This window comes from Oreochromis aureus, linkage group 6 (assembly GCF_013358895.1).
Source record: "Oreochromis aureus strain Israel breed Guangdong linkage group 6, ZZ_aureus, whole genome shotgun sequence".
NCBI lineage: Eukaryota > Metazoa > Chordata > Actinopteri > Cichliformes > Cichlidae > Oreochromis > Oreochromis aureus.
In genome coordinates this window covers 524,547-545,058 of record NC_052947.1, presented here as the reverse complement: position 1 = coordinate 545,058, position 20,512 = coordinate 524,547, and the positions used below count along the sequence as shown (strand labels likewise).

The 20,512-nt window shown below is 41.2% G+C and overlaps 2 long non-coding RNA genes across 7 annotated transcripts; one reads left to right on the top strand and one right to left on the bottom strand.

The window, feature by feature from the left end:
- Window positions 1-8,090: 8,090 nt before the first annotated feature.
- On the top strand, window positions 8,091-12,602 carry LOC120440521. 4 transcript variants are annotated; one of them, XR_005613315.1, is made up of 7 exons: window positions 8,091-8,145; window positions 10,013-10,208; window positions 10,307-10,780; window positions 10,898-11,022; window positions 11,482-11,671; window positions 11,776-11,876; window positions 12,019-12,602. It is a non-coding gene; the product is annotated as an uncharacterized LOC120440521 (long non-coding RNA). The 4 variants fall into 4 exon arrangements; XR_005613316.1 differs by lacking the exon at window positions 8,091-8,145 and having other exon boundaries at window positions 9,451-10,208; window positions 10,307-10,420; window positions 10,575-10,780; XR_005613314.1 differs by lacking the exon at window positions 8,091-8,145 and having other exon boundaries at window positions 9,449-10,208.
- A 2,544-nt stretch (window positions 12,603-15,146) lies between these two features.
- On the bottom strand, window positions 15,147-18,409 carry LOC120440538. Of its 3 annotated transcripts, none has more exons than XR_005613328.1 (4): window positions 18,372-18,409; window positions 17,128-17,523; window positions 16,222-16,379; window positions 15,147-15,181 (listed from the first exon to the last, which is right to left on the bottom strand). It is a non-coding gene; the product is annotated as an uncharacterized LOC120440538 (long non-coding RNA). The 3 variants fall into 3 exon arrangements; XR_005613329.1 differs by lacking the exon at window positions 18,372-18,409 and having other exon boundaries at window positions 17,128-17,239; window positions 17,325-17,737; XR_005613327.1 differs by lacking the exon at window positions 18,372-18,409 and having other exon boundaries at window positions 17,128-17,737.
- Between the last annotated feature and the right edge of the window lie 2,103 nt (window positions 18,410-20,512).

The window sequence follows — 20,512 nt, the reverse complement described above, 5'->3', positions numbered from 1 at the left end:
TTAGTTTTGGTGAAGATACAAAGTCAAGGTAGGACACTGTGGTAGTGGAGTTTGCTTGTTAATTTTTAAGCAAATGCATTTACTAATGCATTACTGTCATGATTAGTCACAAAACTCATGTGAAGATGTTTGGAGATGCTGAGAGCAAAACTGTATGGAAGAATATGATGAATGATGAGATGAATATTTAGAACTTAACTTCATTTATTGTCATTGTACAGTTGCCTGCACAGGGAAATTAGCTAGCAAGACCGCATAGGTTCAAGAAAGGAATACATTTAAAAACAACAATATATAAAAAAAATAATAATAAAAAACAAAACAAAAAAAACTATATACACAATGTATAAGTTAAAAGAAACATTGTGGGGGTGTATACAAGGGCATTATAATATAATAAGTTAGGGTGGAAGGGCTTTCGTCATTAAGGATGGTGAAACCATCAGGTAGGATATGTGGTGTAATTGCATTGCACAGTAGATGTTAATAGAGCCAGTCAGTGTAGTTAGGCCTGACGACAGCTAGAGGGCGAGACCGGTGGGTTTTGAATAAAGTGGAATGTTATGGTGAACAGAGTAAGAACGGAAAATAAATAGTTGGATACGAATCATACAGTGGACCCGCGTATAACTGAATAACACGACATGGTGTCAGAAGTCCTGTACTGATCCATATAACCTCAACTGAACTAACCTGTATCTGGCGGAGCTCGCAGAAAATGAGAGGGAGAATATGGCGGATGAAACTGCACAGAGAGCACCGGCGGGGCCGAGCGCGACATTCAGCATCCTGCCACCGGAGCCCTTCGACTTTTCAAAGCTGCAGGAGTGGTCCAAATGAATACGGAGGTTTGAGAGATTCCATCTCGCCAGTAATTTGAACGTGAGTTCGGAGGAGAACCAAGTCAACACGTTAATTTACTGGGAGATGAGGCGGGTGATGTGCTTCGCGGTCTGAGTTTAACAGCTGAGCAAAGGACAACGTATGTGGGGGTACGTGATGGATTCCAGGCTTTTTTCATTGTGAAGAAAAATGTGATCTATGAGCATGCCAAATTCAACATGCGCAGACAGGGAGAAAATGAGACCGTGGATGCTTTTGTGACTGCACTATATGCACTAGCAGAACATTGCAACTATGAAGTGCTACATGATGAACTGATACGTGACAGGCTCATTGTCGGTCTCACGGACAAACAGCTGTCAGAACACATGCAGCTTGACCCCGATATGACCCTGCAGAAGGCTATCAACATGGCGAGGCAAAGTGAAGAGGTAAAACGACAACAATCTTTCTTACGAGGTGACTCTAGAGCTGAGGCTAACGATGCTAAGTCCATAGATAGAGTGCACAAAATCAATCTTAAGCCTGCTAGAATCAAACCTCTCCAGACTGATAGTCATCAAGCTAAAACACGTGGGTTCCGAGGAGACGGCAAGAAAGGGGCAACGTGTCATAAATGTGGCGGCGCTCCATCCCATTCAAAGCAAGATTGTCCAGCGAATTAAGCAAAATGCCATGCATGTGGGAAAAAAGGACATTACAGGCGCGTATGCAGGGCACCCAAAACTGTGCATGAGGTTGAAGAGGACGAACATGGTTTTTTCCTAGGTAGTGTAAAGTGTGAGGGTGAGCCGTGGACTGTCGACTTAAGCATAAATAACAAGAAGAACAAGTGTCATTTAAAATTGATACGGGTGCCGATGTGACAGTCCTATTCCTTAAAGTGTTTAAGGAACTTTATAGGCACAACCATCCCCCCAGTCTCCACAAACCAACCAAGGCTCTGCTGGGTCCCGGGAAGAGTCGTTTGGATGTCGTTGGTGTCCGCGAGCTTGCACTCAGGAAAGGACAAAGAAATACTAGAGGTTGTCTTTGTCATCAGACACCTGCACACTGCTTTGCTGGGGAGACCTGCCATTAGCAAGCTGGAGCTTGTGGTCCATCTGGAAAGCATAACTAAAGAGACGCTCAAAACGTGCTACCCAAAGCTATGCAGTTCAAACCGAAACCTGGAGCTAAACCTTTTTCCTTGAAGATGCCACGGAGAATCCCGTTGCCTCTGATGGACAAAGTTAAGCAGGAGCTGGCCCGTATGGATGAACTGGGGGTGATCAGCAGGACTGAGGAGCCAACTGATTGGTGCTCAGGCATGGTGGTGGTACCGAAGAACACAGAAGCCGTGCGCATATGTGTTGATCTTACACACCTCAATGAGTCGGTGTGTCGAGAGGAACACTGGGCAGATTGGCTGGAGCCAGCATATTCAGCAAGCTGGACGCTAACATGGGGTTCTAGCAAATACCTCTGATGAAAAATTCAGCCAAATACACCACTTTCATCACACCGTTCGGCCGTTATTACTTCAAGAGACTGCCCTTCAGGATTGCTTCAGCACCAGAGCATTTCCAGAACAGGATGGTCACAGAGGTCAGATTGTATGGAAGGGGTGCTTTGCCACATGGACGACTTGCTGGTCTGGGGCAGAACGCAGGAGGAGCATGACTCTTGCCTACACGCTGTGCTGGGCAGGATCCAAAGAGCTGGCATCACCCTGAGCATTGACAAGTGTGACATCGCGAAACAGCCGGTGACATTTTTAGGGCATGTTCTGTCAGCCAGCGGTATCAGCCCTGACCCAAGCAAGACCCAGGCTGTGAGGGAGATGAAGGAGCCACAAAGTGTGAGTGAGTTAAGGAGCTTTCTGGGAATGGTTAACCAGCTTGGGAAGTTTATCCCACAGCTTGCAGAGAGAGATAAACCTCTAAGAGACTTCCTGTCTAAGAAAAACTGCTGGAGATGGGACATTGACCAGGCTAGAGCGTTTCAGGAGCTGAAAGATGCGCTCACATCACCGCCAGTGTTAGCCATGTATGACCCAAGCCATGACTGCAAGGTGTCAGCAGATGCATCATCATATGGCTTAGGGGGTGTGTTGCTTCAAAAATGGGACGAGGAGTGGAGACCCGTTGCCTACACATCACACTCCCTCACTGCAACAGAACAGAGATACGCTCAGGTTGAAAAGGAGGCTTTAGGTCTGACCTGGGCTTGTGAGCGGTTCTGCAACTTTCTTATTGGCAAACCCTTTCAAATCCAGACAGATCATAAGCTGCTGCTGAGTCTGCTGGGGGCACAAACACTGGATGCGCTCCCTCCCAGAATTCAATGCTTTAGGATGCGCCTCATGCGATATTCCTACTTAATTTTGTCATGTACCAGGCAAGCACTTGTGGACAGCTGACACGCTCTCACAATCTCCAGTGAAGCCCAAAGAAACACTTCAAGACAAGGAGCTGTTGGAGAGCACAAATATTTACGCGGACATGATAATGGACAATCTGCCAGCTAGCAACAACTTCTTGGAGCAGCTGAGGGAAGAGCTGAGGAAAGACAGCGTATTTGCTCACATGATGCAGTTGTGTGAGGAAGGATGGCCCACACATTTCAACAGCGAACCAGCGCTAAGACTGTACTGGGCAGAACGGGCATTCCTCACCGTACATGACGGTTATACCTGTGAGACCAAGTGGTCGGCGGGGTTATAAAAGAAATAATAAAATGACAACGCCACCTGAGGGGGAATTCTAGCCCCCAGGAAATATGAACTTTAAAAATGAAATGTAATTAAAACAACAACATTTGCACAGGTTCAGGGATGCACACTGAGGCCGACTCAAATATTAACAATTTTATTTATTAATTTAAAATAAAAACAAAACAACAATGACAGCGCACTGAATGTCTAAAACGGTGTCCCAAATTACAATAAAAAATAAACACACAACTGGGACTTACCAGCAGCGGTGGACCAAAAGAAAACCACACAAAAAACCCACTATAGTCTATTCACCTGGTGCTGTACAACAAAAGAAGTGTGGAAAACGACCCGCCACCTAAGGTTCCACGGTCGCTGGTAGATCCTCAGTTCGCTGAAATAAAAGCACAAGACATACACATTAAAAGGGTAAAAACATGGGACATAAAACAGGCTCTCTATATACTAAAAAAGAAATTAAAAGAAAAACGGAGGTCTGCAATAAAACACACCCACATACACACCACAGAGCACAGATTGGAAGTACTTGTACTCTGTGAGCCAGCCCACAGCTGGTGCTGGTTCCGATTGTTCGTAGCCCCACTCAGTCTCGCACCACTCTCCACAACTGGGAGAAAAGGGAGAGGCAGTACCAGTCTTGTAACACCAGCCCAATATGCAGCTGAGGATCGCCCCGACCAGCCGCGAAAGCTGGAGTGAAACGATAGTCCAAAAGGGGCTTAGCGTGAGACCCAAAGCCCCCAGGGGCGAGGCGAGACAAGCAGCAGGAACAAAATTGGACAGCCAACAGATCGGAACACAAGATAAAACAAGGCAAGACAAGACAGCAGCTAGGCAGGTGTCTCAACTCTTCGCTTAAAATCAGGCAGTTGATCCCTGAGAGGGTGCGGCAGCAATCAAACCCTACAAACAAAAAAGGGCAAAGATAACCTTAATCTTCTCTACTTTAAAAATACTAGCAGCTATAATATAAGCGGCTTACCCCAAGACTGGAGGCACTGTACTGCACGGTGGACGCAACTCACGCGTCTCTCCACCATGACTGGAGTAAAAAAAAAAGAAACAGCCGCGATGTAGCGGGCCGCAAAAATATGACTACTAGTTACCGACTTTGAGAAAAATCAGAGGTCAGAAGGAGGCCTACCTGTAGCAGTCACACGATCCGATCGTAAAATTAACCGATAGGCCAGCATTTACTGCTGTGTCGCACCAGAAGCTCGGGAGGAATGATCCAACAAGAAAAACCGGCTTCCCTTTATATAGGTAAACACCACCCTGTAATCAATATACAGGTGGGTTCCTAATTAACGTAGTTGCGCAGCGAGAGCGAGCGCAGGAGACAGCGAGCGAGAGCGAGAGAGAAAAGAAAGGCGAGTAGCCCATCCGGCTACACCTGCAACAATGAGAAATGATGTGCTCACCAGGCTATACGAAGGCCACCAGGGAGTGGTTAAGTGTAGAGAGCGGGCACGACAGTTGGTTTGGTGGCCAGGGCTAAGCCAGCAGATAAATGAGCTTGTCCTTAACTGTTGGACATGTTGCCAAGAGAGACAAAACTGCACTGAACCGCTGATACCATCACAGTATCCGGTGCAGCCATGGCAAAAGCTAGATCTGTTTATGCTAAGAGGGAAAACATACCTTCTTGTTGTGGATTATGCCTCAAGATTTGTGGACATTGCCCCTCTCACACCTTCAAAGTCAGAGGATGCGATCCATCATCTCAAAGGGATTTTTGCACGTCACGGGATCCCCGAGCAGCTGGTAACTGATAATGGGCCACAGTTTTAAGGGGCAGCTTTTGAGACATTTGCAAAAGCATATGGCTTTCGCCACATCACGAGCAGCCCGAAATATCTCCAAAGCAATGGCAAAGCCGAACGAGCAGTTAAGACTGTTAAGAACCTATTACGGAAAGCTGCTGATCCATACTTGGCTCTGCTCGCTTACAGAGCCACCCCACTGCAGAATGGCTATAGTCCAGCCCAACTCTTGATGAGGAGACGGCTTTGCACCACAGTGCCAATACTGCCATCTCTGCTTGACCCTGATAGTGCAACACGTTCTCACTCCCAACTCGTCAAATATGTGACGCATGGTCAGGCTCCCTCTGCTTCACTTATGGACGCGCAGGGTACCCCCCTCGCGTCGAGAATTGACGTGCAGGGTCCTCCTATTGAATACTATGCTGCTCCCTAATCGTTGTTTATCGACGAAAAGAGATTTCCGCGCAAGAGCCTGTTGTTCGTATATTTATATATTTCCGAAATCACATTGTAGTGACGTATACAGGGGCGGATCTAGAAGGGTGGCATGGGGTGGCAACTGCCACCCTAAAATGATCCCTTGCCACCCCAAGTGCCACCCCAGTTTTGCATATGACAGTGTTGTTTATTAAAATAAGATAGCATTAACAGTTTGAGCATAGTTACAGTCAACAGTGAATATAAATGCTAAAACTGAATATATTGCATAGTGTTCCCCCCCTCTACCATTAACAAATGGTTCAGCCCATTGCAGGACCGGCTTTTTTCTTGTTATCAGTAGCAAGCGATGTTTATGATTGTGCCAGAGCACATTTTGAACAACACCATGGGAATTTCGGATTTTACACAGGTGGTTGGATGTTACACTGTGGAAATGGAAGGAAGGTGAGTGTTATTAAACCTCTGTGGTCCACGGACACGCTGCACCTGCAAATCACATGACTAACAAGCTGCAGCCACGCTGAGTCTCTATTTCAGCCCACATTGAAAGTTCGGACTTCAAAGTTTTTAAATTTTAATTACAGGCCAGTAAATCCAGAGTTATGATAATATATAATCATGCTTTTTCTAAATACTGTCGTCACATTTTTTATGTGTGTGTGTGTTTTAAGCGTTTTCTAAGGACAGCGCGAAAAACAGTAAAGGAAAAAAGCCACCGCTTTCCTATCGGTGTAAAATGTACCATGTCAACCAATTTTTAAAAAAGTCAACACGTGGGATTTGGTTGTTTAGGGAGAGGGGAGAGTTTTTAGAGTGACGGTAACGGCAGCGAGACAGAGCGAGCGAGCGAGTGAGTGAGAGAGAGAGAGAGAGAGAGAGAGAGTTTTTAGATGTGGGAGATTTGTGACGTTTAGTGTGGAGTGTACAGTTAGTGTGTTGTGTTGTCTTGTGTAGTTGTTCTGTTGTGTAGTCGTTTTGTTTTGTGTGTCAGTGAGGGCACTAATGAATGTCACTAAGGCACATTTGCAACGTAAACACTGTCACTAAGTAGAAAACCAGCGGAGTGATACACCTGCTGTTGTCAGGCCTGCAGGTTTATCCTGTGCTGCTCTCCTCTGTCTTTTGGTGGACAAACTTTTTTTTACTGGCACACATCATTTGTGGGGCATCTTATTGCGACACCTGATTGTTCTCTCACTTTAGTTTTAGTAATATTTTTAAATGGTTGTACAAAATGAAAGAAACGGCAGGTGTATTGGCTGCATTTTTAGATAAATAGTTGTATATGTTTACAAAATGTACAATTTATATTTGCATTTCAAGTTAAAAAAATTTACTCAACATGCCTGTGGGTTTTTTTTATAGTAAAAAAATACTACTAGGATTTTAAGTTCTTTGTGTGATTTCAGATCAGTAATACTAATGCAGTATGTCAGTGAAAAAAACAACTAAATTCAGTTGAGCTGAAAAGAATGATCCCAAACAAGGCAAGAGGAAAAAAATAAAATGAAACAATTTGAGGGTGAAATACAAACGTAAACTCAAAAGGAGTCAAAAATGGGCAGTTGTAATTCAGACCTCAGTGGGTTAATCCAACAAATCATGAAAAATTAGGTTTAAATTTTTGTTCATGACAGTGCAGATTTCTGACATTTTGTGATTGATTTCTAACAAAAACAGTGTGAAACTTAGACTTGTGTTTGTAAATGAACCGCCCCATGTTGTGTACCTTTCTGGGTTTTATACTTATTGGGCTACATATTTATTTATTATACAGGCTATACAGTACATAACATCAAAACTGTTTTATGTAACTAAAGTGTGTAATTATGTGGGCTACAGACAATAATTAAGTTATAGACTATATTTATATGAAAAACGTGTATACTTACTGCATTTGAATCATTTTAACCATATGTAACCACCTGCATATGTGTTTGGGAAAAAAAGGCTTTGATTTTGCCACCCCATTTGATTTCTTTGCCACCCTCATGCCACCCTAAAAACATTTCTCTAGATCCGCCCCTGGACGTATACTGAACACAATATATTATATAATGTAAGCAACTACCTGAGAAACAGCAGATACAGCAGATAAATTAATTATAGGCTATTACTTTTGCATTTATGGAGGGAGAGGTGTATGCTGGGTAATGGCACAGCTAGCGACCGGGTGACTTTATTCACCCGCTTCGGCTGTTATCAGTCCATACAATGGGCGTTATTAGCAGAAATCAGTCCCATAGATATGGGCCATCCACCTGCTAGATTGTTCAGAAGCTTGTTATCATCCATCCAGATGGAGGATCACTAACAGGAGCGTGGGAAGACTCCAGAATCCACTCTGGCTGGAATCCGGTGGATACAGCAGTGTTACAGGTAAGACCATTTAAACGGACAGCATTTATAGAATGACTATTAAAAGTCAGCGAGTGTCAATAATGTTAATGTGGTTATGTTAGTAATACAGCGAGTGCTAATATAACAGCTTTAAGATGCATTTGTAGATATTATTACGTGTTTTACCGTCTTTATGGTGCTAGCTTAAAGTTAGGGTGTAAATGTTAGCTTATATTGTAGTAAAGCTGTTACTGTTTAAACGATGTTAGCACAGAAATATTAGCTTCTGTCATGACTGATGAAGTTACTAGTTAATAAAGTTTCCAGTAAAGTGATTAATCGCAGCCACAGATTGACAGTAAATATCTCGATTAGCTTCAATGCATCTGTTATAAATATGTGCAAGTTTCAGTGCTTCGTTTAAACTGTATGATACTTATACTGACCCAGGGTCAGTGTAAAATACAATCCTAGCTGTGTGAACAAAGCCTGGCTCCTTTAATCCTGCATGACAAACCTCAGGATGCAGGTTATTATTACTCTTTCCTGCTGGCACACCTGTCACACCTGAGAGTCAGCTAGAAGCTTACAGTGACGTGGACATCATGCAAAGACTGCCAGACTCTGTAATACTGTAAATGATCAGTGACTCAGGTTAACACTAAACTTTAAACAGTCCCTCTGTGTCTCTGTGTGTGCTGAACATCTGGAATCAGATTGAGTCAGGCTACATCAGCTGAATCTGTTATTTGTAAATATCAATATTTTTTATTCAGGTGTGGGGAAAATACGTAAGATTACAGTGAAGCGATGCGCCAGATTAATCCCTGGCCAAAGGTATCGTACTTAAATCAGACTACTGATCCAGCCACATCAGCCTTTTGTGAGGTCTGTTTAAAGTAGACTTAAAATGAACTGCAGGTTCCTGAGAGGTGGACTGTGAGCACAGAAACACATGTTCATACATACAGCTGCAGCAAGCTTACATTAATTTTAAATAGATTTGTTACTCTGATGTCTGTCTCTGTGTTAGTCCTCTGACAGACTGGTACCTGTCCAGGTGTGCTCTACCTATGACTACTGGGACAGGCTCTAGCTCCTGTAATAGAAAGTTTCTATTATTCTCATTTAAAGTATTTAAGTGCTTATGCATATGCTTAGTTGTGACACTGTTATAGACTGTTCAGTGAAAGTTTCTAAAATTAGATGAACTTACTTCAGCGTCAGCAGTTTGAGAAAACAACTCCCTTTACAGGTGCTGATAATGCCAAGGGCACAAAACAGCTTAACCATTGATCTGTTAGGTTTCATAGCGAGGCGTGTGAAGTGTGGTATGATCAGTTTGTAACTTCCTCCCTCTTTCTTGGAATGCAAAGAGGAGTGTGAGCACCACTTCTGTGGCAGAGCTGACATGACTGTGAACTTAGATGTTTGATGTGTGTTGGCTCTCCTGCGCGCAGTAATAAATAGCTTGATCACAGCTCTTTCTGTGTTGCAGACTTTATTTACAAAATTCCACAACACCCTCCCACTGTGAACCTGAATTGAATATTCAGAAGAAAATGAATGGATAGACTGACATTTGTTTAAATACTTCTAGAAATCTGAGCTGTTGGTGTGTCCTTGGATTGTGTGGTAATAATATTAGAGCTGGCAATCTTTCTTACTGAATCTCTACTCTGAGTCATGTTACCTGAGATTAATTCTATGTTTACCTGACAGCCTGGACAAATGTGCTGTGTGAAGAATGTAAATCAAATCAGATCTTAACTGCTTACATTTAAGGAGCCTGGTCATATTTAATTGTAATATGAACCAATGATTTTCTGATTGCTGATTCTAAGAGAGTCTTTGTGGAAATCCTGTTTGGCTTTTTGTCATTTTACTTCTCTTTTCCGTTTTCCAGAACAGTTCTCCACAGTCGCTGTCCACATGGGTCAGTGGGACCAAGCAGCACTCTGCTAATGTGTGGACTCAGACCAGCAACATCCAGCAAGACCCAAGCAGCGTTTTCTATCTCCCAGCTGGAGTTTTTTTGTTTGTCTGTGACTGGAGAGTCAGATTTTTGTTGAAGCTGGAGGAACAGCCTCACACTTGCAGAGGTAAGTCAGTTTGTAGAGATCCCTCCCACCCTGGCTTTTATGTGGCAGATTTCATATCTGAAACAGTAATATTTCAGTGACTGCTGCTTATACCACAGGTTAATACATGCTACTGATCCCTGATGGGAGAATCATCACCTCTACTAACAAAGAAGCCTGGTGGATATTTGTTTACAGTCTGATGATGGGACCTCATGCTCTGCATCTTCAAAGTTTGTCTCTTGATTATTATTCATACACAGTAATGTGAATTATGCTTATATCTAGTATAACTGGACCAACGTGGTGCTCTTCATTTATGGAGGCTGCAGAGTCTGAATGTTGGATGTTGTGTACCTCGTGTTCTCTGGGCTTTGTTGTCCTCAGTCTTTTTGCAGGATCAGAAAACAAAACCAGGATGACCATAAATGTTTCTTCTCCAATTGGATGATGATAAGACTGTGACACGGGATGCCACCTTTAGTCTTGTGATGAAGCAAAGCTCAGGAAGAAGTGTGATTAAATGGTACCCACGTGTGTGCTGCTGAGAAGGATGTACAGGGGCACCTGCAGCCAAATCCAAGCCTCCTCAGGTTAGTTGTAGTTGCAGAATGCTATAGGACTGAGACAGCTGAGGCATCAAATGTTTGATTAAAGCGATGAAAAAGAGAAGTTTCTTCCCTGTAATTATCATTTTTTAAAATCTTTAGCAACTTCAAGTCTGTCAGCGTGCTGAGGTCACAGAAACAAGAAAAGAAGCTTCAGACTTCAGAGTGTTGTTTACAGTTTTCTGTCATCATGATCTCCCCTGAAGTTTATCACTATTATACAAGCAGTAAGTCCACAATACTGTAATGATGATTCTGACTTTGGTCACGGTTGCATAATATTTTAATAATATACAATTATTTTTTGTAATTCATATTTTTTCTGTTAATCAAAAATTTACTTTGTGAAATTTGTATTTGAGAATGCAGAATGTGACAATATATTTTTGTTCAATATTTAATTTCTTTCAGTTGCAATTGTTAAATGAAAAATAAAGAAAAATATATTCTAATTTAGCAAACTAATTTATCAAAAATATATATACATATATCTGTATTAGTTTTTATACATTAATTTGACACCTGTATTGAAAATACCATATTGTATTCATACAGAATCAGTTTGGTATCATTGTTTGTCTGATTGGTGAAACTAAGAGCTAGTTTTGATCTAAAGTATCCAAAGTTGAGCTCTAATGTTTCTTCACCCTTGTGTGTGTGATATCTGATTTCCTACATGCTGACAGAGCAGAGCGGCAGTTTGTGCTCACAGATGGTGACGGTGTGGAGAGACGGTGGTGTTTCCTCAGAAGAACTAGCAGAGTCACAAAGGACACCAGTCCATCTCACCACCTTGACTTGTTGATCAGTGGATACACTTGTCTCCCCTTTAAAGGAGATACTCTTAGAGAGAGACGATCCGAGTCATCCTTAAATGTTAGTGCTTTCAAATACACAAACATTTTTAAAGGACAAAAACGAACATCCAACTTTGACTGTAATACAATTAAATCTTTGCATGTATGTTTTCAAACTCTCAGATGGGCAGGATATCAGTCTTGGACTGTCTAACCTGCCGGAGCAGCACTGAATGATCACCACACATGATCAGTTCCTGCAACATTCAGCAGCTTTGCTTTTGGTAAGTAGAGTTACCTAACTACAGTAACTTTAAAAACATGATATCCATTTCTAACGGCCTGGTTACTTCCTGTCAGTTATTTTAGAAACCATGTGGTCACCTGACCTAACACTGTTTCTTCTTCTTCCCTTTAATGTTGAAGTGTCAAATGTCAAACAGCTGGAGAGGAAACTACACCAGTGTACTGGGATGTTTCACCAACACGTGCCAGACGCTGTTCCTTCATGGTGACATCACCAGAGACGGCCCCGCCCACCTCAGGACCTCGCCATTGATCATGATGATTTTAATGATGACAGCGAGCGGAACTAAAACTGTAAAAATCAGAATGTTTAGATGCTTTCTAATTATTAATGAATACTGAGAGCCTCTTTCTGTGTTTTGTGTGTTTTGGGTTTTTTTTTTTACCTCATTTGTTACTAACAAAGTTCACCAAACTCACACAGTTTACATTCTGTATGTTTCCATCTTTACCAGCCACACTCTACCCGCAATTAAGCAAATAATCCTTAGAAATTGTCGTTTTTCTCTTTTGTAATTTTGTAATTCAGTGAATATACTGCGCTGCTTCCTTTAATTGCGTCTCACATTGCTTTAAGTTTTTCCAGTGTCCAGTTATTTTTTACTGTTGTTTGAATTCTCTGTATGTTTGACCCTGTAGACTGTTTGATGGACTGCTTGTCTTCCTGTTTGTAACCGCTGCCTGTTTTTGACTAAAGATTTGGATTTCTGACTTTAACACAGTCTCTGCGTGTCCTCCCTTTGTGTCCTCTTCCTCTGTGAATGTGTTGCATGTGTCACAGATTCATTTTATTAACAGCTTTCCCACAGTGAGTTGCATCAGCATTCATTCACAGCACATTTCAGAAGGATTCAGATTAATACAGTGATTTTACAGTCAGAATTATCCTGACAGACTGCCACTGTAAATTATCTTTCATCAGGTCAATTTTAAAGTTCAGTATTTCAAAGCAGGAGTTATGAGGAATCATACCTGCATTAGGACTGTAACAATATGTACTTACAAAGTCAAAGTTTTTTAATTATGCTAGAATATTGGAAGACAATCAGCTTTTAGTGTTTTCTGCATATTAATTATACTGAAATAGAGACGGTGACCCTAACTGTACAGAAGCACTAAACAACTGACAATCTAACAAACATTATTGGCCTGAGCCATCATGCACAGTGAGTCTGATCCTGTGCTGTGAGAGTCTGATAAGCATGTTTCTGGTCAATTTGGAAGAAATAATATCACAATGTCAATCTTTTTTTCAATATTCCTTCTCTTTTACAACATAAACTGTGATCAAAGCTACTTATGTTCACAGCATGTAATAATACTGACAGTCCAGGGCATTGTGGTCTGTTGAGCTAGGGTTAGGGTTAGCAATTCAGACATATGTAATCAATCTCTTGCTGGATATAACAAACACCTAGGAATTCATATTATAATTTGATTTTCATGAAATGTTCATATTCAGTATCAGTCATTTTATATTATAACCACGTATCCACCCAGGCTCATGGTGGGGCAGGGCTCTGTCCTGGGATGCTTGAGTGAAAGGTAATGTACACCCTGACCAGGTATCCAGTCTGTCAGAATTGTTTTCAATATTTGGTTCTAAAATATGAGTGAAAACAAAAATCCAACTAGGATTCTTGCATATGATGAATGAAGTCTGTCTTTCACTGTATTGTCCAGCTGATCCATCAAACCCCCAGCAGGTGAACCTTATTCATGACATAACACAGTAACAATGTAAAAAATTAAACAGCAACAGTGTAAATTTAAAGTGCATTTTAAACTCCTCTTCAATAAATTATATGGATGTGCAGAGAGTCATTCAGGACTGTAAAACGTGAACTACAGAACCCAGAGTCTTCATCATTAAATCTCTGGTTGCTTCATTTTTCTATCCTATATCAGATACTTTAAAGGTTTTAGTAAAGTTGCATTGTCATAGTGAGGCAAAGTGCTTTATGTGTGTGTGTATGTGTCATGAACGGCTGTAAAAGCCCTTTAATTACAGAACAAAGCGGGGTTTGAGTTCGAGTTGCGGCAGACTGTCGCTACTTCTAAACGGAACGCAGCCTTCCTACGGCGGACAGCTAACAACAGGAATCGGACGCGCGGTCCACCCTAGTCCACAGCAACCACCATAGCAACAGCCCAGCATGACTTTAAAAACATATTCTGTCTTCATAACTATCAAAAACGTGAAATGATTTGTAAAGCATGAAAGTGTTACAGCTGCAGAGAGCTATGGCGGCATCTTTGGAAGCTGTTTACATAGCTAACAATATACGATGTAACCATGGAGACAGTCAGTCACGTGAGCTAGCGGTGCATGTTTACTACAGTGAATAAGGTGATTGTGTGCACAGCGTCCACACGCTGCAGAGGGTAAAGACATTACTTCAATATTGTTTTCTATTTATATATGTTTGCCTTCTGTTGACCATCACCTCAGGTTCACCATTACAGTTTCAACATACAAATGCACAGTCTAAATATGAACACATTCAAAAAAAAATCATGTCTCAGAAATAACCACAGCTGTTCATGTTTGTCATTAAAGTTTTATTTGTAAGAAAATTGTGAACTTCAAATTGTGTATCAAGTCAAAGAACATTTGACAAGTCTGAGTCATTCCTTTGTCCTGTGAGAGCTGGAATAAATATATATCCTGACAGTTACAGTTGAAACAGTAGAGACAGGTAGAAATGGGATCAGATTCATCTTTGCTTAGTCAGACACGTCCTGTGTTGGCCTTAACCCAAATTTCCCTCGGGGTCAACCTTCAGGATCAATAAAGTTTTATTGAATTGAATTGAATCATATTAAAAAACAAACAATAGCACGATTTTGCATCCATTTCCAAATTGTAGTAAAGCAGCCCACTCTCATAAATAGGTAACAGAAATGTCTCTAATGTAGACGTGTACAGTCTAGTGTAAGCATTAAAAGACCATAAAGGAAACACTACTATTTATGTGAAACTAATTGTAATAAAAAATGAACAGGTGCTTTACAGATTTAAAAGAAAGAATCTGAAAACAACACTTTTTTGGTCTAAGTGGTCAAAGTAGAAAACAGAACTGATGTTCAAGAACAAACCGTAGCTGCACTGATATTACACATCTCCATTGTTGTGGTGAACAGACATGTTGCTTTTAAAACCACATGCAGTGTGTGACCATGACTGTCCACTGAGACCATGAACGCCACTTCGCTGAAGTCTTCTTCTTCTTCTTCTTGCCATCAGAATGGAAGCAGACAGAGCACGAGCTGCTTTGATCTACTGAAAGGAAAAAGCAGAACATCTGAGCTGAAAGCATTAAGATAGAAACAATCGTTCAATGCAGTGTCTCAGGTAACTTAGCCTGTTACAACTGTTGATACAAGCTCAGTACAGTTAACACAGGGAACTCCAGTGTGGGAACTAGTGGCTTTAGGTTGATAGTCATTTAACTTTCATGCATTCATTCATTTAATTCAGGAGGAAGAAATGTCAGGTTGGTGCAGGCTGGTTACATGCATTTGGTCCCATGCTGTCTTTAACTAAATGACTTGGTTCACTTTATGGCTGGGCTGTATGTGGGGTTATATCATGTTAATTGGGCAGGAGTACCTGTCCCCTGTTAGGCTTAGAAGGTTTCTCCATAAACAGAGCTTCTAAGTCTTATAGCTTTTAGCACATCTGTAGCTGTGCAGGCTGACAGGTTTTTGGTGGCTCTTTCTACCCCACACTGGTTGTGAGTGTGTAAATACCCCCACTAGTTCTTTTGGGTTGCAGTTAACTTGGGAGGAAGGGTGGGTCTGCCATGACTAGATGAATAAAAATGATCTGGGATACATAAATTTCATAATGCATGCATATATCTCTATCAATTAAACCTGGCCTGAGGGCTGCCATTTTTTACATTCAGTTATTTCTCTTAGAAACGTTGGATCTAAATAATGAATGTGTTACAGTTCAACTGACCTGTGTCAGTGTAAATGGCTCATTGGGACATAGAAACCTTTATATTAGATACCATCACCTGATATCGAGTGTCAAACAATATCAAAGCTGTAAAAGCTGTTTACAGTCAGAATTTATAAAAACTATGATTGTAAATAAATTCAAACAAGTGAGCTTTTCTCTTCGTGCTGAATATCAACACTGTCATTTCTCAGACTGTAAGATAGAATTTACTAAATGGTTGAAAACATGAAAAATATGTCCATAATCACAAATGACCATGAGTGCCAGTAGAATTAATTCAACTGGACACTCAAAAGACGTCCTTAAATGCTCTTTAAGTGGCAGAACAAACGAACAAACAGTTAATCGCTTACTTGAGATGAAATCTGCTCAGCTACTTTGAAAACAGCTTCTAACTGGTTGGTCCTTTAACAGGATGACTGCTCAGGGGTAAGGCCATCATGCAGTCCAGCAACCTTTATGGTTCTGCTTTGATTCACCAGGAACTATTAGGGAAACCTTTCAGCGCCTCCTGTGAAAGACAGGCATAAACACAAACATTTATTAACATGTTCCACAGTCTTCCAGTTTGATTTTCTCATCTTGTGGACAACAACGTACAGAGATGCAGGTTTATGTTAACTTTTGTAAGGTTTCTTTACTGAACACATCCAGCTGCAGCTCCACTGTGATCCTGAACTGGATAAGCACTTAAGAAAATATGTCAATAAATGGACAAACATCAGCTTACTATATTTATCCAAACAGACTAGACCAATAATGCTTCACTGAGTTAGAGACTTTAACACTCTCTTCTATGTAAGAATGTCTCGTGCTGATGGACCTACAAACTTGACAACAAAGGATTTGCAGACTACATGTAGCTGTCCTCTATGTCAGCTCACACATTTACATTCATGTCACACTTATTTCTGCTTTCTCATTTTTATCATTATTACTTACATTTTGATTGGATACCTTGAGTTTGTAAAAGATCAGATTACATAATTGGGATACAATTCAATACAATTCATGTATCCAATTCAGGGTTGCGGGAGGATGAAGCCTATCCCAGCTGATACAGGACAAAGACAGGCTGCTAGTTATCGCAGGGCTAAGACAATACGTGTAACAGAAAATCCACTTAGATGTTTGATATTTCTAATAATAATCATAATTATGACTATTATTTGAAATATTATTTAAAGGTTTCTCTATAAATACATTTGAATTTTTTTATAACCCCTAGAATATAAACCTGAGCTGTTTCAGATTCTGACCTCTGACTTCAGTGACCAGGCTGTGTCCTCACTGCAGCTCCCTCTTGGAAGTACATCTGCTTCTTGTCTTCCCCCAGTGATGACCGCCTGCCCTTAATATCACGTACTGTACCTGAGGAACAAAACAGGACAAACACTTGCCTTCATTTAAGAAGTACATTCATACAGAGATAATCTATGGAAACACACTAGTTCACCCTTTGGGAGGAATCAGTTCCTGTGAAACATTTCTGTAAATCAACATCGTGGAGAATGAAATGAGTTCTTCAGGTGACTCAGCAGATCCACACTGACAAATGAAACTTCTGTGGAAGAAGAATCAGGATTTTTTTGATTTCCAATCCAGTTAAACTATTAAGGATGAAGTAGGAGTCCTCATCTTTGCTCTTCTGAAATCTTTGTTAAACAACAACAAACATAAATTAGTAACAAAAATACAGCTGAGTAGAGGCTTTACAAATCACCAGCAGCCATAAATTAATTAATTAATAAATAAATGTACATTTTAATCGTCAAATGTTTCTGAGCCGTCTTCAACCTGCTTTTAACACATTAAAGTCCCACAGTCAATGCAGCCTGACTCAATCCTAAATGTTCAGCACACACAGAGACACAGAGGGACTGTTTAAAGTTTAGTGTTAACCTGAGTCACTGATCATTTACAGTATTACAGTCTGTCAGTCTTTGCATGATGTCCACGTCACTGTAAGTTTCTAGCTGACTCTCAGGTGTGACAGGTGTGCCAGCAGGAAAGAGTCATGATAACCTGCATCCTGAGGTTTGTCATGCAGGATTAAAGGAGCCAGGCTTTGTTCACACAGCTAGGATTGTATTTTACACTGACCCTGGGTCAGTATAAGTATCATACAGTTTAAACGAAGCACATATTTATTACAGATGCATTGAAGCTAATCGGCATATTTACTGTCAATCTGTGGCTGCGATTAATCACTTTACTGGAAACTTTATTAACTAGTAACTTTATCAGTCATGACAGAAGCTAATATTTCTGTGCTAACATCGTTTAAACAGTAACAGCTTTACTACAATATAAGCTAACATTTACACCCTAACTTTAAGCTAGCACCATAAAGACGGTAAAACACGTAATAATATCTACAAATGCATCTTAAAGCTGTTATATTAGCACTCGCTGTATTACTAACATAAGCACATTAACATTATTGACACTCGCTGACTTTTAATAGTTATTCTATAAATGCTGTCCGTTTAAATGGTCTTACCTGTAACACTGCTGTATCCACCGGATTCCAGCCAGAGTGAATTCTGGAGTCTTCCCACGCTCCAGTTAGTGATCCTCCATCTGGATGGATGAGAACAAGCTTCTGAACAATCTAGCAGGTGGATGGCCCATATATATGGGACTGATTTCTGCTAATAACGCCCATTGTATGGACTGATAACAGCCGAAGCGGGTGAATAAAGTCACCCAGTCGCTAGCTGTGCCATTACCCAGCATACACCTCTCCCTCCATAAATGCAAAAGTAATGGCCTATAATTAATTTATCTGCTGTATCTGCTGTTTCTCAGGTAGTTGCTTACATTATATAATATATTGTGTTCAGTATACGTCACTACAATGTGATTTCGGAAATATATAAATATACGAACAACAGGCTCTTGCGCGGAAATCTCTTTTCGTCGATAAACAACGATTAGGGAGCAGCATAGTATTCAATAGGAGGACCCTGCACGTCAATTCTCGACGCGAGGGGGGTACCCTGCGCGTCCATAAGTGAAGCAGAGGGAGCCTGACCATGCGTCACACATTTGACGAGTTGGGAGTGAGAACGTGTTGGATAGTGTGGTTGTCGCCCGGAGGGAGAAGGAGAAGAGGACTAAAGAGGCACAGTCATACAACCTTCGTCATCGCGCACGCAACCTCGACAGGCTCACTCCAGGCCAAGAAGTGTGGATCACAGACCAGAGAGCCAGTGGCGCCGTTATTGGCAGCCACACCACACCGCGTTCATATCTCGTGCAGGGACCTCGTGGGACAATTAGGCGGAACCGTCGGCACCTTGTTCCCATGAAACACCCTCCAGCCCAAACTGAGAGTGATTGTGGGGAGCCAGAATCTGCAGAAGCCAGGGAGCAGTGCTCCACAGACATGCCAGAGACAGTTTCTCCAGAACTTCCATCTACACCCAGAACCAGATCTGGGAGAGTAGTTGTGAGACCAATCAGATTGGACTTGTGACGGATCACATGGAAAGGACAGTTTTTCACAAGAATACCCCTCTTTCATAGTATTCTTTGCACAGTAAGGGTAAAAGGGTAAAAGCTTAAGGTTGTCATTTTCAAATATGTATGTTCAGAAGTTGGGAAACACCAGGGATGTGACGAGATAGCATGTGAGAATTTGTGTTACTTAACGGGTTAATGAGAGTTAAGATTTTCGTTATATAGTATTTCTTACAGGTAAGAACAGGAACAGACCTTCCAGCCACAGAGGCAGAATAACTCTCTAAGGTCTGGTGAGTCAATGGTAGTCTACCCATTGATTCTAGAAAGGGGAGATGTGGTGTAATTGCATTGCACAGTAGATATTAATAGAGCCAGTTAGTGTAGTTAGGCCTGACAGCAGTTAGAGGGCGAGACCGGTGGGTTTTGAATAAAGTGGAATGTTATGGAGTAAGAACGGAAAATAAAGAGTTGGATATGAATCATACAGTAGACCCGTGTATAATTGAATAACACGACAGGATGATAATTGCACACCTGCCAGGATATTGCACAAGACACTCAATAGCAGCAACAGAATGACAGTATGGGAGGAGTCTGCTCACACATACACACCCACACGCACACATACGCACATACACACTCAGGTTAACCTAGGATCAAAGTAGTGTCAGTGTTCTTGTGCACTGAGAGTTCTGACAGAACACGGGTAGAAGGTGTTCTTTAGTCTTTGGTGAGTGTGACAAGTATGAAACTTGTCATTAGTGATCAACAGTATTAACGTTCACTACTACATAAAAGGCTTTTTAAAAATAAAAATCAGCTCTGAATCATTGCTGTCAAGCTGTATTGCTAATAATGACATGTGTATAATTTTCTTGTGTCGCTGCACTGATAGGAGCAGAAGACATTGTATGTTTGGTGTTATCTCGTCTGTTATTAAGGTAGTACTGAAGGTAAAAACAAATCTCTGAAGTATCATAAGATTTGTTTTTTTATGTGTTGTGTAATCAGTGAAATGTTTTCAAGTTAAACATAAAAACTCAAACTGTGAGTATGATCTTGACATCAGTGTAACATTTTCAGAAGTCAGTGATCATATTTCCTTTGTAAATCTGGTGCATCTCTTTACATGCTGAGGCACAGGTGTGTTGTTACTATGGTAACCTGACCTACATG